The sequence below is a fragment of the Carlito syrichta genome, unplaced genomic scaffold (genome assembly GCF_000164805.1).
Source record: "Carlito syrichta isolate Samal-C Ts95f unplaced genomic scaffold, Tarsius_syrichta-2.0.1 Scaffold314328, whole genome shotgun sequence".
In the NCBI taxonomy this organism is placed as follows: Eukaryota; Metazoa; Chordata; class Mammalia; order Primates; family Tarsiidae; genus Carlito; species Carlito syrichta.
In genome coordinates, this window is record NW_007258424.1 from 251851 (window position 1) to 269624 (window position 17774).

At 43.7% G+C, this 17774-nt stretch overlaps 1 protein-coding gene and 1 pseudogene across 1 annotated transcript in view; both read left to right on the forward strand.

Moving 5' to 3' along the window:
* The window catches only part of CREG2 (cellular repressor of E1A stimulated genes 2), a 66071-nt gene that overhangs the window by 18158 nt on the left and 30139 nt on the right, over positions 1-17774 (forward strand). The window lies entirely within an intron of this gene.
* Positions 1-17774, forward strand: part of LOC110596809 — a 37337-nt pseudogene that overhangs the window by 7990 nt on the left and 11573 nt on the right.

Sequence of the window (17774 nt, forward strand, 5' to 3'; positions counted from 1 at the left end):
GCCACTGCACTCCAGTCTGGGCGACAGAGTGAGACTCCAAATCAAAAAAAAAAAAAAATGGAGGTATGTTATATAATATACATATGTATACATATACATCATTAAGCTGTGTACAAAAAAATCATCATTAAGCTGTGTACAAAGAAATTGACATTTAAAAAATCATGTGATCCTTACAAGAGTCCCATGAGAGAGGTATGACTGAAGCCTGTTTTTTTGTTTGTTTGTTTTATTTTGTTTTTGTTGGGTTTGTGTTTTTTGGAGTTGGAATCTCACTCTGTCGTCCAGGCTAGAGTGCAGTGGCACATTCCCAGCCACCGCAGCCTCAACCTGCTGGACTCAGGCGATCCTTCTGCCTCAGCCTTCCGAATAGCTGGAACCACAGGCATGTGCCACCACGCCCGGCTAATGCTTTGATTTATTGTAGAGATGAGGTCTCACCAAATTGTCCAGGCTGGTCTCGAGCCTGTGGACTCATGCCATCCTCTCACCTCGACCTCCCAAAGTGCTGGAATTACAGGCAAGGGCCACGGCACCCAGCCTGTTAGCCTGTTTTTACAGATGAGGAAACTAAGGCACAGAGGTTGCCAGGAACTTGAACAAGATCCACAGACTAAACTCTAATGAGGCTGGGGTTCATTCCCAGATGGCCTTGGCTTCTCGGTCCCATGCTGTTAACCCTGGCATACCCTGCCTCTCCGGATCAACTACATACTGGAAGCAGTGAGATCCCACCCACGTTTCAGAAAGAACTGATTCAGAAGCTGCAGAACCTGCAACAACACAGAAGTATTTTGTTTAAGTGGTTTAAGTTGTTTGAAGATAATTCCCATCACATGGCTTGCTCTGTAATAGAGGCAAGACACGAAAGTCGCCTTCAATGCATGCATACAGATCCATGTGGGCCGCCTGCTGCAATAAAGTGTCCGCTTGGACACATATTCACTGAGCATCCACTGTGTAACGAGCCATGCTAGACACTATCTGGGATGAAGAGGAGAGGAAAAATAGCATCTGCCTTTGAGAAAAGGGAAAAGGTATAAGACACACACGAAAACACTTATCATTCAAGCTGTGTGTGTGTGTGTGTGTGTGTGTGTGTGTGTGTGTGTGTATGTGTGTGTGATGTCCCCTGCAAGATATTGGCTTGGACATGGTGGAAAAAGAAACTCTCATGCACCAGCTACGGTCTTTCTGCTCCACCCAGTCCTCTCCCAAACACCACCCATATGGGCCGGTGACCCCTGAATCTACTCATCTGAGCTCTAGACCCCAAACCAGCTGCTTCCTGTACACATCAAACCCAGCTTCCTCATCCTCCCCAGAGGGCTTCTCTTCCTCCGGGAGGGCTCTCTGTCCACTTGGCTGTTCAGAGCAGACCCTCAGCTGTCAGGCGTGGCTCCTTCTCCCTCTCAGGCCCACAGGCAGTCAGCCAGGCTCACCTGCTCTCCTAGCTCACTGCATCTCTCCACCACCTGGCCCCAGCCCCCACTGTCTCTCATTGTACTCTTTAAATACTCCTGATGGGTCTCCCTGAATCAACCTATTGTCCATCCATATATATTTATAATATATTTTAAAATATAAAAGTTAAAATGGCTTTACACAAGGCTATTTTCAAAACACCTTTCACATCGTTCTACTGGGCTACTTAAAATTCTTCAGGCTGGGCGCAGTAGCTCAAACCTATAATCCCAGCACTTTGGGAGGCCAAGGTGAGGGGACTGCCTGAGCCCACAGATTCAAGAACAACCCTGGGCAACTTGGAGAGACCTCATCTCTATAATAAATCAAAAAATTAGCTGGATGTGGCAGCACATGTCTGTAGTTCCAGCTACTTGGGAGTCTGCAGTGGAAGGATCGCCAGAGCCCAGCAGTTCGACACTGGGGTGGCCATGAGCGTGCCACTGCACTCTAGCCTGGGCGACAGAATGAGACTCCAACTAAAAAAAAAAAAAAAATTCTTCAGTGTTTTCCCATTGCTCTCAGAATAAAATTTTGAAATCGTTGTTTCCTTTTTTATTTTATTTTAAAGATGTGGGGTACAATTCAGGATTAGGTATACAAGTGGACACCATAAGGTAAAGTTCGGGCTGCCCTTTGGTTCCCACCTTGCCTAGTTTGAGATCAGGTACACTTATGGATGTTGTATCCCTCCCCACACTCACCCAGCAGTATCCCGCTACTGCCAACCCCTTTCTTACAGTATTATGGTCAATGTTCAGGGTCTGCTTATGAGTGAGAACATGTAGTACTCTGTTCTTTGTTTCTGTGATAGATCACTGAGTATGATAGACTCTAAATCCATCCAAGTTGCTATGAAGTTCATATGCCTGTCCTTCTTTATGGCTGTGTAGTATTCCATTGTCTATGTAGATTTTGAAATCTTAGCATGTCCTGCAAGGCCTAAACAGCCCACTCCTGTGCAGTTCTAGCCTCTGATATCACTCCTTCCCAACACCCCCACTTGTCTTTGTGTGTCCTTTGGGCTCTGTAGAGTAACTAAATTCTACAGACTGGGTAGCTTATAAACAACATGCATTTGTTTCTCACGGTTTCAGAGGCTGGGATATCCAACATCAAGGCAGATTCAGTGTCTGCTAAGGGACTGCTCTCTGGTTCCTAGGTGGTGTCATCTTGCTTTTTCCTCACTTGGAGGAAGGGACAAGGGAGCTCTCTGCGGCCTCTTTTATCAGGACACTAATCCCATTCATGAGAGTGGAAGCACTTTTGTCTAGAGTGCTTTCCCTGCCTCCTCTTTATCGAATTCCCACTCATTTTCCAGGGTTCAGCCTCCATTGACCCTCAGAACACACAGCATTCCATGTTGGAAGAACAAGTGGATAAATCATTAACTGTGTAACCAGCTGTCTGGTATCTGCCTCTCCTGCTAGAGTAAAGCTCCCTAAAGGCCGGGACCGTGTGTTTCTGGCTCTCTACCACCCTCAGCCACAAACATAGGGTCTTGAGCACAGTGTGGGGCTAAGTCCTTACTGGTTGCACACATGGACTACTGGAGGGGGCATGGAGGGGTGGTGTACTCGTTTCCTACTGCTGCTGTTAACAAGTCGCCACAACTGCATGCTTTAGGACAGCACAAATGTATTATTTTACAGTACTAGAAGTCAGAAGTCTGAAAGGAGTCTCACAAAGGCTAAAACCAAGGTGCTAGCCAGGATGCTTCCATCTGGAAGCTCCAGAGAAGCCATGATTTTTGCCTGTTCGGCTCCCAGTGAAGGCCGCCTGCGTTCCTGGGCACCTGGTCCCTTGCTTACCTCACCCACACCTCTCAATTCTGCCTTCCCATCTCCAACTGCTCTCTTTTGTCTTTCCCCTTCCCCATGAGAACCCTTCTGGTTGCACTGGGCCCTCCTGATAATCCAGGATGGCCTTCCCCTCTCAAGACCCTTCACTTAATCACATCTACAAAGTCCCTTTTGCCATGAAAGGTCACGTTCACTCATTCTGGAGGTTAGGGCATGGGGGCATGGGAAGAGCAATCATTCAACCTTCTGCAGATGGAGGGGATGGTTTAATGTACTTGCAAGTGGAGGTGGAAGCATGGCGATTCATTCTTTTTTTTTTGGAGTCTCACTCTTGTCACCCAGGCTGGAGTGCAGTGGCATGCTCACAGCTACCGCATCCTCAACCTGCTGAGTTTAGGCAATCCTTCTGCCTCAGCCTTCGCTGGAACTACAGGCGCACGCCACCACACCCGGCTAGTTTTTGTGATTTATTGTAGAGACAAGGTCTCACCAAGTTGACCAGGCTGGTCTCAAACCCCCGGACTCAGGCAATCCTCTCGCCTCGGCCTCCCAAAGCGCTAGGATTATAGGCTGAGCCACTGCGCCAGGCAGGACTTATTCTGATGTATGCTATAGTCCTCTTTGGCATTTTGGGGTGTCATGATTGCACTTATTTATATTATATTTTAAAGTACAGAAATTAAAATGGCTCAAACACATATGATATTCAATCAATGAGGGCAAAATTTATTGTCTTCTCAGCATATCAAAGTGCTAGAGAAATGTGAAAACTCAAGAGAAAGGGGTTATCCGTGGAACAATCTTGCCTCTCAGAGTGGACTGTTTTTAGCACCCCAGCTCCTCTCCTGCCAGAAAGTGGATCCAGGTCCCTCCTTTTCTTGTCCTGTCCTACTGTGTGTGGTTGGCCAGCAACTGTTGAATCACAAGATCTGACACTTAGTAAGAGAAAATGAGTAAGGAAATATAATGGAGTACTCTTTCCATTAAATACACACAGGCATCTCTTGGTATCTATGGGGCATTGGTTCTAGGACCCTATGGGTACCAAAGACACCAAAGTCTACAGATGCTCAAGTCCATGGTATCAAATGGTGTAGTGGTTGCATATAACTTAGGCATGTTCTCTTGTAAACTCATCTCTAAATTACTTACAATACGCAATACTTTGTAAATGTCGTGTTAGTTGTTATATGGCACTGGTTTTAAAATTTGTATTATTTCATGATGGTTGTGTTACTTTTATTGTTTTCGCCTCAAAATATTTTTGATCTGCTGTTGGTTGGATCTGCAGATGCGGAGGGACAACTGTGTGTCCAAGGCTTCTGAATGATACAGATTTCATGCCAAGAAACTCAGGGAATTCATGCGTAAGAACATTGAATCAAGGAACGGAAAAAACATGAACAGTCTGAAAATAGGCAAGTGTTGTTCAGAGTCTCAAAAATCAGAGGCTGGGAGGATCTGTGGGTGACCACAAATAACTTATGTAGTGATTCTGGAACAGATTGTCAAAAAGGTGATTTTTGTGCCCAAAGAATGAGAAGAAGTGACCACCTCCAGGCAGAATTTGTTGGAGAAGATGTTATATCAGAAGACCATCTCTCTTTTCTTTGAGTTGGAGTCTCACTCTGTGGCCCAGGCTGGCATGTGCCTGTAGTGCCAGCTACTTGGAAGTCTGAGGTGGATCGCCTGAGCCCAGCATGTCGAGGCTGTGGTAGCTATGAGTGTGCCACTGCACTCCAGCCTGGGCAACAGAGTGAGACTCTGACTCAAAAAAAAAGAGAGAGAGAGAAAAGATAAAATAGTTTTTGTAGAAAGGAGGTCTCTCTATGTTGCCTAAGCTGTTTTTGAACTCCTGGGCTCAAATGATCCAGTCGTCTTGGTCTCCCAAAGTGTTGGGATTACAGGCATGAGCCACAGCACCTAACCTTTAAAGGTTTTCCTATAACCAGGAAATGATTGTAGACTTCCCTGAGGTATTTGAAGAAATCTTCGTGGTCACATTCTCATGAACAAGAGGGAATAACGTGAGCTGAGGGATAATAATGTGGGTAGATTTATATTAGTTCACTTCTCTTATATCTAATTTCACAGAGATGTGAAGCTATGGATAGATGAACTGAGGTTCACAACCAAATGGAGTTTATTAATAGGGTAGGATTTAATCCTAATTCTAAATAGGATGTTTCTAATTTTCCTTGGCTGTTTGCAATCTCCTGAAAAGTGATGGGAACCTGGATGCCAGTGGAAGGATTCTGGGGTTGAGCTGATTTGGGGCTTGACACAGTGAGAGGCGTGGAAAAATACATAGCTGGGTGGCACAGAGAAATTGTCAAAAGAAGTCAGAGTCATAGCCAGGAAAATGGTGCCAAGAAGGAAGTGCAAAACTGGGAAAAAATTAACTAGGACAGTGAGGCATTCTACTGGCTGCCATAAAATTAAATTTAAATTAAATTTTAAACAAAATGAAAGATAACTCACTATCCGTGTCCCTAGAAGGGTGGAGCCAAGGGTGGTGGACACAATATACCTTCTCCACTTTGCCTGCCTCCTGCTGGAATATTAAGGGCGGTTCTGAATCCTTTAATGTAACAGGGACATCGACAAACTAGGATTTCTAAAGCTGCCAATGTGCATCTGTGGACCTCTGATGGGTCAGTGCCAGAAAGGAGAATCCTATTTGCTCCGGGGTGACTCTGGAGGGCAGAAGTAAACCTGGGGCATGGAAGTCACAAAAACCTCACCGTTTTCTTCTCTGTTGCCATCCCCTTGCTCTTACCTGCAGGGTCAGGTGGACAACACACATCTTACACTCCAACTTCTACGACCAGGTTCTCTCCACCTATGCTCCGGACTTGCTAGCAAATATGCCACGTCCAGATTTCTATTCCGAGCACCCCACCCTGTATCCTTCTTGCCTGAATAACCCTCCTGCGATATGCTTGGACCCTAGAGAGCCCACCCGTTCTTTGCCCCCATGGTGATCCTACTGCCCACCAGCCCTTCCTGGCTTCCCTTTCTCTGTGCACGGGTAGGATTCCATGGTCTGTCTTTACAATCACCTGTCTTTGTGTACCTCCTTTGTCCCCTCTGGAGTTTCTGCCTGGTCACACCTAGCCCCATTAAACCCTGTGTCTGCCTCTGTTTCTGCACCCGGAATAGCCAGAGCAAGGCACACGGCCAAGCTGATGTGGTCCCTTTCAGTTCATAAACAAAATCCTCCCATGCATTCTCGACACTACTAGAAACCCCCACTTTCCCCAGTAAGCTCCTTTTCACACATTTTCCCTTTGTTTGATACCAAACCTAACAATTCCCCTTCATTCTATCTTTGTTGCAGATGACACCAAACTTCTTTGACAAAGTAACACGGGGCAACTCACTCCTGTCCCTCTGCTAAGTCTGTAAATTTAACCTGCATCTCCCCCAGTCTGCCTCAAATAGGGACTTGGAGGACTTCTCCCCAGTGACATTTAGCAACATCTGGAAATATTTTTTTGGTTGTTACAACTTGGGTTGGGTGTGAGGGGTGCTACCAGTATGTCTAGTGGGTGGAGCTCAGCAATGCTGCTAAATGTTCTACAACGTGCAGGACAGTCCCCCACCACAAAGAATTATCCAATCTCCAAATATTTATAGTGTCAAGGTTGAGAAAGCCTGGTCTACACTTACCTCCCTCTGCTGACTATCTGGCTGAATACATCAGGGTACTATTGGCATTTGGGGTGAGTCGGTTCGTTGTGTAAGATCATCTCATGCATTGCAGGACATTTAGAATTCCTGGCCCCTTCCCACGAAATGCAAGTGGAGCCCCTCGGTCCAGTTGCTGTGACAACCAGAGATGTTCCACAAATTTTCAGTTGCCTTTTATGGAGAAGAAATTTCTCACAGATGAGAATCGTATGGTGATGGTGTTTTTACCAGTCACAGGACGGGGCAGTCCAATCTACTGGAATCCCTGCCAATCAAGGATTGCATAAAACAAATTGGTTTTTTTCTGTATTTTAAAGGATCAAAGTAAAGTTGGTGGTTTCTTTCACCCATGCCAGCTCTGGCATGACACTCTTTCTTTTCTCCCTTCTTTCTCGAATAAACTTTGTTTAAAACCAAAAAAAAAAAAAAAATTGGTACCAAAACCCTTGTGCTCAGATCAGCTGCAGACAAGAAAAGACAAAAAAAAAAAAGAAGAGAAAAAAACAACAAAAAAAAGAAAAGTTGAAGAAATCTTTTCATGTCATCTGCTCAGTATGCTTATGTATATTGGTGTAACTTCCTAAATCCTGTAAGAACATAACGTATCCTTTCCGCTAACATTTTTTTTAACACTGAGCACAAACACATTAAAATAAAACAGACCTTTAAATATACTAACCATCAAGATATGAAGTATGTTCCTAAAGAGTTGCATGTATTTTTAGAAAAACACATCCCTTGTAAAGCTTTTACAAAATTGTAGCTCATAAAAATGTGAGTATAAAAAAGAAATTGTTGTAGCAAAAGGAGAATTACTTATCTCAAAGGAGGTGAACTGTTTGGAAGGCAGTCATCTCATTTAATTGGAAACTATTTGAGTACAAAATCACTGTCTTTGTGTGTTCTTTTACAGTTCATCTAATTTACTTTTTTTTGCATTCAAGGTGATGTGGCTGATCATTCTCCTGTTTAGAAGTATTCTGGAACCTCAATGCAATGGGGTTCATGCCTATGGGCATGAAACCTATCTCCCCAAAACAGAACCTTTTAATATTTTGGTCTCTTGACTCCCTGGATTAAATAATCACATACTACGTTAGACTCTATTATAGGAAAAATAAGAAAGGATTCCTGGCTGGGTGTGCAAGCCTTTCATCCATTGAGGCAATTTGCAGAGAACTGGGTGAGCACCCGAGCCCTCACGATATACTGAACACAGACAGGGTCAGGAGGACAGAAATCATGGTCCAGGACAGCTTCTGCCACTCTCTACCGGGGTCCTCAGGCAGGAAGGATGTCCTCTGAGCTCCCTAGATGGTCCTTGTTGCTAGGTGGGGTGTGGTATAACATGAGTGAATTCTCTGACTAACTACTGGAAGGAATTTCAGAGTGGCCAGTATAATTTTAGAACAAAATTTATTAGCGAGAGAGAGAGAGACATGCCGGGAGCATGGGTGGGTATCTTGAAGAAAGACTGTACTTTTACTTTTGGCAAAAACCCTGATATACCTATTTAGTGATTAATATGTTCATGAGTGGGCTCTAGGTATCTGCCCTCATCCCTCCACCTCTGAGGCACTAGGGGTGGTCTCTTCCCAGAACATTCATTTGCCTTTGACAGGAGACTTGATAGACTTTGTTAATTCATTAATTAACATAACAGATTCTGTTAATTCATGAGCTAAAAGGTGGTTGATGACCATTTCTACACCTCGATGGACTTTCCTTTGATGAGCTGAGTGGAGCGGACTGACAAGTCCACATTCCAGCCCACAGGGTGTTCAGGTCTAATGGGATAAGAAAAATTGTCCTCTATTCTAAAACTGCTTAGAAGAAACTTACCTATGTAAGTTACCTATACCCTGCCTCAGCCCTGTGAATGTGTGAATCAGGCTTTTCCGGTCCTACCCTTGAGACCTGAGTCCTCTTGGGTTACAAGCTGCCCATCCTGGCAGACCACAGACGGCTGGCCCCAAGTTCAAGTGGAAAGGGGAAAAATGCCCAAAAGAAAGTCCACTGACCTGAAGATGGGTGCAACACCCAGGGTCACCCACACCAGCGATACACAAACAAAACAACTAAATTCACTCCAACTATGGGAGGCAGAGAGCCTGCCAGCACATCCCCAGCGTAAACCAAAAAAAATCAGTGATTGAGGCAGTGTCTCCCTTGACTTAAAGATTTATTTTGCCGAAATTAAGGATTCACCTGGGGGGGGTGGAGGAATCACAGCAACATCTGTGATTGGTGCCTTTTTTCCCAAAGAGGTCTTTGACGAGTTCAGTATTTAAAGGAGACAGAGCCGGAAGTATCACCGGAGTCCAGCAGGTTAAGGCTGTGGTGGCCGGGAGCGGCCACTGCACTCCAGTCTGGGCGACAGAGTGAGACTCCAACTCAAAAAATAAAAATAAAAATAAAAGTAAAGGAGACAGAGCAAACAGGAAGGGAGTGGAGGGGGAGGCAAACGCAGGGGATAATAATGCAAGTGGTTTATATTCTTGTGAAGCCTTTTGATCTGTGCTCAGTGAATTTACATTTTGCATATGAACACATGGGGTAGAGGAACCGCTTATTACGGATTCATCTCATGCTCAGTACATCTACATTTCACCTAAGATAAAGTAAGCATACAGAGCGAAAGAGCAGGGGAAGTCAATTGTGCCTTTGTCGGCCTGAGCGGAATCTCTTCCAAAAAAAAAAAAAATTAGCCAGTTGTCTTGGTGCATGCCTAAAGCTCCAGCTACTAAGGAGGCTGAGGTGGGAGGATCACTTGAGTCCAGGACTTAGAGGCTGCAGTGACCTATGTTTGCACCACTGCACTCCAGTTTGCACCACTGCACTCCAGCCTGGGTGACAGAGTGAGACCCAGTCTCCAAAAAAAAAAAATTTTGCCTTTGTCTTGGCGTGGGCAGAGGGATGACTTTTGGTCTTGTATTTGTCCTGCACCTGTGAAGGTCAACTGTTCATTTATACATCATCAGGGTGAGATACAACAGAACCCTGCCCAGGGCCAGTCCACAGGGGAGCGGAGTCTGTATTCTCAAACATTTGGGGGCCCACCAGTGATTTTCTTGTGAGCAATTTATAAGGGAGACCGTCTAGGGAGGTGTGTGGCCTTCTGTGTTTCAGCCGTTTGGGGGGGAAAAGGAAGACAGTTTGAACTCGGCTTTCCCTCTGGCAAAGTGAGTTTGGGGTCCTGAGATTCTGTTTTCTTTCACGTCATGGTTCCCAGAGCAGTACTTGTGCTTCAGGTGGTGACAGGCCTCTCCTTCCCCTCTCCTCAGTCCCGACCCCATGTCTTATTTCCGTGTCTTATCCCTACATCTAGAGACTCCTGTCTTCTACCACACAGGAATACTGGATGTAACAGGTTTTTACTAGGGTCTGGAGATAATAGTGGGGGGAGGGGAAAGGAAGGGTACAGCTAGGGTTGTCTGAAAAAATCCAGAGTGCCCAGTTAAATTTAAATTTCAGGCAAATGACCTTTTTTTGTTAAGCATAAATATATCCCAAATCTTGGATGGGCTATGCTTATACTGAAAAAAAGTAGTTTATCTAAAATTCAAACTTTCACTGGGCCTCTTGTATTTTTATTTACCAAATCTGGGGACTCTAGGTTCAGTGTAGGACAGAAACCATGTCACTTGACATCCCTGCCCATTTGCGGGCCACGCGTCCTTGTGGAGATGAGGGAGCCTCTCTCCTTATCTCCAGCTTCTTGCTGTGTTTCTGGGGCCATCCCTGCCAAACCCCATGGCTCCCCTCCGTGGTTTGCTTTTCTTCACTGGCTCTCAGTGCCATCTCCAAACAAACGAAATAAAATAAAACCCTTCTGTGTCTCCTGCCTCTAAAGGAATCCAGAATTCAATAACATCAGGGAGGGTACCATCCACAGAATTGTACACACTTAATTTCGTTTCTCCCCTTCTGTCTTTGTCCATGTGGGCCACTAGAACAAATTACCATAGACGGTGTGGCTTAAACAATGAACATTTATTTCTTACAATCAGGAGGCTGGAAATGCAAGATCAGGATGCTGGCATGGTTGGGTTTTGGGGCGGGGCTTCTTCCCTCCCAAGATGGCTGACTTTTCATTATGTCCTCACATGGTAGAAAGAGGGAAGGGAGCTTTCTGGGGTCCCTTTTATAAGGCTGCTAATAACATTCATGAATGTTCCACCCTCATGACCTTATCACCTCCCAAAGGCTCCGCCTCCTAATACCATCACATTTGGGGTTAGGTTTCGTTTTTTTCTCTCTCTCTTTTTTACTTTAAATGTGTGGGGTGCAATTCAGGGTTAGGTGTACAGATGTTCATTGTGCAGGTACCCTTGTTGATGAGGTCTGTCCCCCTCTTCCCTAGCAGTTTCCTACTATTGTCAATTCCTTTCTTATAGTATTATGATAGTTGTTCAAGGTCCACTTATGAGTGAGAACATATGATACTTGGTTCTTAGCTTCTGTGATAGATCACTTAGTATTATAGACTCTAAGTCCATTCAAGCTGCTGTGAGGTTCGTAATTTTGTCCTTCTTTGTGGCTGTATAATATTCCATAATGTATATGTACCACATTTTAAAAATCCAATCCTCTTTGGATGGGCAGCATGGTTGGTTCCATGTTTTTGCTATTGTGAATAATGCTGCAATAAACATGCGTGTGCAAGTATCTTTTTCATAGTGATTTGAGTGCCTCCAGGTATATTCCCAGTAGGGGGATTGCGGGGTCATATGGGAGGTCTATTTCTAGATCTTTTAGGAATTGCCACACTGTTTTCCACAGAGGGTTACTAGTTTACACTCCCACCAGCAGTGTAGAGGTGTTCCCTTTTCGCCACATCCTCTCCAGCATCTGTTGTTTTTTGAGTTATTGATGATGGCCATCCTGACTGGAGTTAGGTGGTATCTCAGTGTGGTTTTAATTTGCATTTCTTTGATGACTAGTGAGGCTGAGCATTTTCTCATGTATCTGTCAGCTGCTCGTATGTCTTCTTTTGAGAAGTGTCTATTCACATCTTTTGCCCACTTTGTAATGGGGCTGCTTGTGTTTTCTCCTTTCGGCACGTTTGAGCTCCTTGTAGATCGTAGATGTTAGGCCTTTGTCAGATATAGAGTTGGCAAATATTTTTTCCCAGTCTATGGGCTGTCTCCCCGCTCTCTTAATGGTTTCTTTGGCTTTGCAGAAGCTTGTCAGTTTGATGTGGTCCCACTTGTCTATCTTATCTCTTATGGCACGGGCACTTGGGGTTTTGATCAGGAATTGGTTGCCTACTCAGATTTCTGTAAGGATGTCTCCTGCATTTCCGAAGGTTCTTATAGTTTGAGGTTTTACTTTTAGGTCTTTGATCCATTTAGAGTTGATTTTTGTGTATGGTGATAGGTAGGGGTCTTGTTGTAATCTTCTGCATGTATTCAGCCAGTTTTCCCAGCACCATTTTACTGAATAGGTTCTCCTCTCCCCAGTGGTTGATGGTGGAGGCTTTGTCAAAGATGAGTTGGTTGAGAAATTGAGGTTTTGCTTCTGGAATCGCTATCCTGTTCCATTGGCCTATATGCCTGTTCTTGTACCAATAGCAGGTTGTTTTGATTATTGTAGCTTTATAATAAAGCTTTATAGTAAAGTCTGGAAGCATGATGCCTTCTGCTTTGTTTTTTTTTGCTGAGGATTGTTTTGGCTATCCGTGGCCTTTTTTGTTTCCATATGAATTTCTGTATTGTCATTTCCAGGTCTGAGAAGAATGTTGCTGGTAATTTAATGGGTATTCCATTAAATATGTAGATTGCCTTGGATATGATGGACATCTTAACAATGTTGATTCTTCCAGTCCATGAGCATGGAATATTTTCCCATTTGTTTGTGTCATCTTTGATTTCTCTGAGCAGTGTTTTGTAGTTTATTCAATATAAAGTTCTTTTACTTCTCTGGTTAGGAAGATGCCAAGGTATTTAAATTTTTTGTGGCTATTTTGAATGGGATTGTGCTTTTTATTTGGGTTTCTGTCTGTTTATTGTTGGTGTATAAGAATGCAACTGACTTTTGCACATTTATTTTATACCCTGAGACTTTGCCAAAGTCCTTTATCAGCGCAAGGAGGTTTTTGAGATTCTCTTGGGTTTTCCAGGTATAGAATCATGTTGTCTGCAAAGAGGGATAACTTGACTTCCTCTTTTCCTGTTTGGTTACCTCTGATTTCCTTCTCTTGTCTGATTGCTCTAGCTAGGACTTCCAACACTATATTGAACAGGAGGGGTGAGAGTGGGCGTCCTTGTCTTGTTCTGATTTTCAGGGGAAATGGTTCCAATTTCTGCCTGTTTAGCAGTATTTTGGCTGTGGGTTTCTCATAGATGGCTCTTACTGTTTTGAGGTATGTTCCATCTATGCCTAGATGTTCGAGGGTTTTTATCAAAAAAGGGTGCTGGATTTTATCTAAAACTTTTTCCATGTCTAATAATATAATCATGTGGTTTTTGTCTTTATGTCTGTTGATGTATTTAATTACATTTATGATCTTACAGACGTTGAACCAGCCCTGCATCCTGGGAATGAAGTCTACTTAGTCGTGGTGGATGATTTTTGAGATGTGTTATTGGATCCGATTTGCTAGAATTTTCTTGAGAATTTTAACATCTGTGTTCATCAGGGATATTGGCCTATAGTTCTCTTTGTTAGCTTCATAAAATGATTTGGGGAGAGTTCCATCTTTCTCGATTGCCTGGAATACTTTCAATAGGATTGGTATCAGCTCCTCATTGCATGTTTTATAGAAGTCTGCTGAAAAGCCATCTGGTCCAGGGCTTTTTTGTAGGTAGTTTTCTTATGACATAGTCGATTTCCTGGGTTGTTATTGGTCTATTTAGGGTCTCGATTTCTTCTTTTTTCAAACTGGGGTGGTTGTGTGATGCAAGAAAATCCTCCATTTCATTTAGGTTTTTGAGTTTGTTTCCATACAGGTAAACATAGTAAAATCTGATAGTCTTTTGTATTTATTTGGGGTCAGTTGTGACTTCATCTTTTGCATTTTTGATTGTGTTTATTTGGGCTTTTTCTCTCTTTTTCTTGGTCAGTCTAGCTAGGGGTTCATCATTCTTGTTTATTCTTTCAAAAAGCTTTTGGCTTCATTGATTTTCTTATTATAATTTTGTCTTCTATGCCCTGAAGTAAGAGGATGGGAAACAAAATTTCAGGCAAATGAATCACAAAAGAAAGCAGGAGTCGCGACTGTAATATCAAACAAAATACTCTTTAAGTTATCAAAAATTTAAAAGGAGATGGTAAGTCACTACATAATGATAAAAGGTTCAATCCATAACAAGAAATATCCATCCTAAACATATATGTACCCAACATAGGAGCATCAACTTTCATAAAGCAGCTTCTAGGTTAACTAAAGAAAGATATTGACTCTAACACTATCATAGCTGGGGACTTAAACACCCCACAACAACCCTAGGCAGATCAAGACAAAAAGTCATCACAGAGATCTGGAACCTCAAAGGGACGCTTGACCAAATGGACTTAATTGATACCTACAGAACACTCCACCCAACAACCACGGAATATACATTTTACTCATCACCACATGAAACACACTCTAAAATCAACCACATCATCGGCCATAAATCAAACATAAACAAATTTCCATAAGATTGCAATTCTGCCACGCACCTTCTCGGACCACAGTGGAATAAAAGTAAATATCAACATCAACAAAGTTCTCCCAAAACCCACAAAGACATGGACACTAAACAGCATGATGCTAAACAACTCTTGGGTCAACGCAGAAATCACAATAGAGGTTAAAATATACCTGAAAACAAATGAAAACAAAAAAACATCTTACCAAAATCTCTGGGATGCCATGAAAACAGTCCTAAGAGGGGAATCCATATCTCTACAGTCACACGTGAAGAAAATGGAAAGATCACAAGTTAACATAGCCTAGCAAATCACCTCAGGAAGCTGGAAAAGCAAGACCACCAAAACCCTAACTTCAGCAGAGGACTCCCGATCACCAAAATAAAAGCCCAAATTGGGGTTAGGTTTCAACATAATCAATTTCGAGAGGACACACATTCAGTCCACAACACTTTCCAGACCCTGGCCTGGGGCACACAGGAGGAAGGGCCTTTCTTTGATAATCAAAGTGCTTTCCTAAACTAAAGAGCAGCTCTTCCCGAGACGAATTTGCTACCTTCTGCTGCCACCGCGACCGTCTCTACCCCAAACACACAGATGCACAAATTTGAAAACAGCTGCAGACGGTTAATGTTTCTTTAAGAGTGATTTTTGTTTCCTTTTTTCCATCAGGCCTAGGGATAGAGTTAGAGTCAGAGATCAGGAAATAGCAAGATGGTGTATCAGACTAGAGGGCCTGAGCAAAATGCTAAACAGTGAACAAGAGGAATATGGAGAGACTTGAGAGAGGTTCACATAGGCCTTGCGTGCTGATGCGGTGCACGTTTCCAGACTGGAGATGGACCCCTAAGGGCCCGGGACTAATGCAGAAAGAACCAAGAGACCAATGCTTCCCAAACTTTACACCAGCAAGGACTCTTTTATTGTTTTGCTCCATAATCCATATAATATGAAACATTTCTGTCTAAAGAATAGGTAACATTTTAAAATAATTGATTCACCATTTTTATTAAAGATATAAATAGGCCAGGCGCAGTGGCTCAGCCTGTAACCCCAGCACTTTGGGAAGCCGTGGCAAGAGGACTGCCTGAGCCTGGGGGTTCGAGACTAACCTGGGCAACTTGGTGAGAACTCGTCTCCACAATACATCACACACAAAAAAACTAGCCGGGCTTGGTGGCATACGTCTGTAGTTCCAGCTACTTGGAAGGCTGAGGCAGAAGGATCACCTAAGCCCAGCAGGTCGAGGCTGCAGTGGCCATGAGTGTGCCACTGCACTCCAGCATGGGCAACAAAGAGTGAGACTCCAACTCAAAAAAAAAAAAGATATAAATATATCTACAAATCAGAGCTTCTAATTAGCATAGTATGATTATTTTTACCCAGTTGATTCCAAAGTGATTCAATTCCAACCCAAAGCAAAGAAGCAATGTTTTTACATGGTGTCAAGAACTATAAAGGATCTGAGATTTTACCACATTTACAAAGTGAGCCTGCCACAGTTCATGGCTTCCAGCAGAAGATTATAAGGCTCCTGGGTTGGAGACAAATGACATTATTGCTCACAGCAATCACTGTAGCCAGAGTATCCACATTTTATGGCGCTGGTTGTCTGTGTTCCAACTCCAACAGGCTGATGTGACAAGGGCCAAGTGACACCTGCCCACACAGTGGGTTGTGTTACAGGAGAGGAACCCTGAGGCTAGAGAACCAAAATCTTGTATAATGGAATGTGCCTCTTGGCCCAGAAAGAGAAACAATGTTGGTCTTCCAAAGCTGTTTGCTGTATACACATCTTTGTGAAAAACTAGTCCAGAACAAAGGCAGGTAGTGAGTTTAGCTCACATGACATTCAGAACTCTGAGACCCATGGAGACCTGCCTCCAAATAGAAGGTCTGTGTAGTCTTATCTCGGGAAACTATCATTTTGTTAATTCTTTTCCAAAACAGGCTGTCTTGGCTTTCCGTGGTTCCAAGTTAATAGAATCACATGCATATGAGAACCATGTCTTTGCTTCACACAGTTCCATGGTAACTTTACTGTCTTCATTAAAAATAGTTCATGGGTTGCTATTAATATCATCTAACATTAAGTGGTCTCATCTCGACCACCTAAGAATAGAGATAGAATTCCAGAAACTTGAAGCCCTTCGACTAGCTAGGAACGTTTCATTTGAAAGAAAGAAAAGTCAACTCAGATGGGCTTAAAGAATTAAGAATTGTAGCCAGGCTCAGTGGCTCAGCCTATAATCCCGCGCCTTTGGGAGACTGAGGTGAGTGGATTGCCTGAGCCCGCGGGTTTGAGACCCGCCTGGGCAGTGAGACCTCATCTCCACAATAAATCAAAAAATCAGCCGGGCGTGGTAGCGCATGCCTGTAATTACGGCTACTTGGAAGGCTGAGGCGGAAGGATCGCTGGAGCCCAGCAGGTCGAGGCTGCGGTGGCCGGGTGCGGCCACTGCACTCCAGTCTGGGCGCCAGAGTGAGACTCCAACTCAAAAAAAAAAAAAAAGAATTAAGAATTGTATTCATTCACATAATTGCTAAAGTCCAGAGGCAAGTTTTTCTTGGGGCTCAATAGTGTCACCCCAGTGAGATTTTTCCATCTCCCCTCTCTCTTTCTACTTCACTTAAGGGCAGCTTCAGTTGTAATCCAATGCAGCTACCAGCAACTCCCAGGTACTCATGCTTCCTTGTTTATATCCAGCAAAAGTAAGCATTTCTCTAGGTGGGCTTCAAAGAAGAGAAGGCGTTTCCATCCCAGAAGTCCTTAGCAAGCAGCTCCTTGAGCTTTCAGGATCAAACTTGCCCTTGTGCCAATACCTGAATCCATCACTCCGGTCAGGGGGATTTGATATGCTGGTTGGCTTAAACAGTCTAGAAGCTCATGACCTGGAGACTGAACAAGGTTCCTGAGGGTTCATGAGAGAGAAGAGTAGATGGCTAAGCAATATTTGAGATGATACCAAGAGGAGGGGCAATGCCTACAACTTCTGTTTACCGAGGTAGCTTCCTGTAAATTGACAGCTGTGTGTGGATCAGGGTTCCCAGGGTACACAGGGTCCTCTTCCCTAGTTGGTGTTGCATTTGATGGCCATTTAAGGGCACTACCTGCCAGTAACCACAGCTGCATTGTGTTCACGTGACCAAGGGTGGGGCTGCAATCCAACTTCCTTTAGG